The 2,763-nt window shown below is 36.0% G+C and overlaps 1 pseudogene; it reads right to left on the reverse strand.

Moving 5' to 3' along the window:
- Positions 1 to 792: 792 nt before the first annotated feature.
- On the reverse strand, positions 793 to 2,171 carry LOC143565094 (BTB/POZ and MATH domain-containing protein 3-like; annotated as a pseudogene).
- Between the last annotated feature and the right edge of the window lie 592 nt (positions 2,172 to 2,763).

A 2,763-nucleotide genomic window follows, 5' to 3' on the forward strand; every position in this document is an offset into this window, starting at 1 on the left:
AGTTATACAAGCCAAGGAGGTGTTGGTGGAGTATGTTGATACTCAAGAAAATGCAAGCAAGCAGATTTTCTTACAAAATTTGTTACTGGAACAAAGTTTGATCTAAGCTTAGATCTGATTCATGTTGGAAGATAAGTGTTGAATTTGATTTCTGCACCAAGGTGGAGATTGTTAGATGTGGTGCAAAGTTCAAATAACTCGAACAGTTTAATCATTTAACTCGAACAGAATAGATAAGGTCTATGTCACGAACAGTTAAGGTCTTCTCGAACAACTAGAGTATAGGGGCTTTTTGGTAATTACATGAAAGATAGTTTATACTGGTGAAGAGGATTAGGCTGAAAGTGTCTAATAGGTTAAAGGTCATGGTCGAACTTAACATTGTGTCTGATATCTTATTTATTGACCACTGGTCTCGAGTAGTATAGAAGTTAGGGTTCTAGTTTGCGTAAACTAGTTCAGTAAATTCTCTTTCGTTTCTTATCCATTTTCGTTCGTTCTTGATTCCTTGTAACCCAGTTTTGTTGATTGTTGATCAATTCTATTTCTTTGAGTTCTTATAAGTTGGTGTTAATTGATTGAATTTCCTCTAAATCATTAGCAATATAGACAGGGTAATTTATAAAAATTCATACATTGTAGGATTTCAAATATCTAGGAATTAAATTATAACGACCTCAAACATCCAGAGATCAAAATAACAGATTCCATAAAGTTCAGAAAGAAAAACAGAAGTATATTAAATGGTAAAATATACTAAAATTAAACAATAAAATGAAATACTTATGGAATTCAATGTGCAACTTCATACTCCCTAGCCAATGATTTAACTATGTCTAGGACATAATTTGGCCCTTCTTTGTTCATCACCCCTACAAACAAAAATACAACATCAAAATTTATCAACAAACGTTCAACTTAGATTCTAACTTCCTCACAACAATTAATAAAAATACTAAAATTTAGTGGAGATGGAGTCGTATGCGGCTGGTCCCAGCCATGGATATGGTGAACAATCCATCCGGATCGGGTCTTCTCAGCGATTGCATACCGCAACAAATCCACCTCAAAGGTCATATACTCATTTAAAGAAGACTATGCTTTTCTTTTAAAGAAGTCAACACCCACCTTGTGGGTTTTCACATACAAATTCCTGACAAATGAGCTTAAGTTGAGAACAACGGTGAAGATCAGCAAAAGATAAAACTGTTGCAACTGTATCAACATTAACTTGTTCATGTAATTTTGCTTCACACAAATGTTTTAACCCATCTAGACCAAATTGATCAGCAGCAGTAAACACATGTTGAAGAATGCTTGTTGGCAATGGATCTGTAAGTGTATCTGAGTAAATAAACAAAAGCATAGCCTGCCATGCAAAAACATATTAATTAATTAATTGAAAATAAATCAATCAGAAAATTTTCGTTACCTTAAAAACGGAGGGTTCAATGTCCTCCACCGTTACTTGATCACCACCACCCGCCATGTTTCCAAAAAACTGGGCTCTAAATACAGTCGACCGAGCCGCGAGTATGGATTTGTGGGCCTTGGAAGTCTGGCCACCAACACGAAGAACAACATCGCAGCCCATTTCAGTTTCCAGCAGGTACTTGAGATTTAGTCCCGTGTCACATGGGGCTACATTCTGGGATCCCTCGACGCAAACGGCAACTGAGCAATGCATTGAGAGGCCATCATCCTTTAGATAATCGGATGTTTCCAATGCTGCCCTTGTCAACAAACGTTGGAAACCCCTGGTAACAATTTATAAGTAACATAGCATAACATAATATCGATCGATGATTCTAATTGGAAGAAGAATGTGATCATACCACATACTTCTTACGCCCTCTAGAGTAAGAGGTAATCCGTGCATATGAACTTTATGCTTTCCTTTGCCGCTTTGATCCAACAGCATAAGCTCAAACAACGCCCTCACACGGGAATCTCATCTTCACTGAGCAAAGCTATGAACACCGAACATAAACCGAGTTATCGTCCAGATTCTGTCCATCCGGGTAAAACCTGATTGCCCAATCGTATCCGCCTGCCCTGAAAGTGTCGCTTGCTATGTATCTACCGGCACCCATTCCTTTAGCGAGCGAGTAGCCTCTAACTGTGAAAGCATGACGGCATTTCATCCAACAACCCGATTCATTGCCCAACATGTTAAACCCCAATAGAGAAGAATCTGAGATTGAATTTCTATCCCGGCCGGATAAACAAATCGATTTGAAGGGACGTTCGAATTTTAAAAGGAAACAGAATAAATCATATGATGATTTACTTCCACTTTCCGTCCGTCTTTTCAATATATTCTTTTTTTATATATATTAAATTATTAAATATAAACGAGAAAGATAAAACTTTTGAAATTTTTATATTCGATCATCAATACATAACTACGAAATTTAACACAGCATGTTCATTGTTCATCGACTCTGATTAAGTGAGTGCTCACGAATATTGTGGCTTACCAATAATTTATAGTTTTAAACAAACAATTAATGATGTTATATGAATATAAATGTGAGCAAAATTTTAGCATATATGTTAGTGTTTTAAAATATTTGCATAGTATATTTTACGACTATGAAGCCATTAACAAGACACTCTTATCAACAATATCCTATCGTCTTCCTCCAATCATGTGAAATGGGGTTTTTTTATAACTGCGCGTCAAGTGTTCGATGAAATGTCTTTTTAAGTTTTAGTATCATTTTGTCATATTTTATGACAACTCATTCTTCTACTTTGAAC

This window comes from Bidens hawaiensis, unplaced genomic scaffold (genome assembly GCF_021521415.1).
Source record: "Bidens hawaiensis isolate Kalapana, Puna unplaced genomic scaffold, B.hawaiensis_p1.1 tig00022286_1, whole genome shotgun sequence".
Lineage (NCBI taxonomy): Eukaryota > Viridiplantae > Streptophyta > Magnoliopsida > Asterales > Asteraceae > Bidens > Bidens hawaiensis.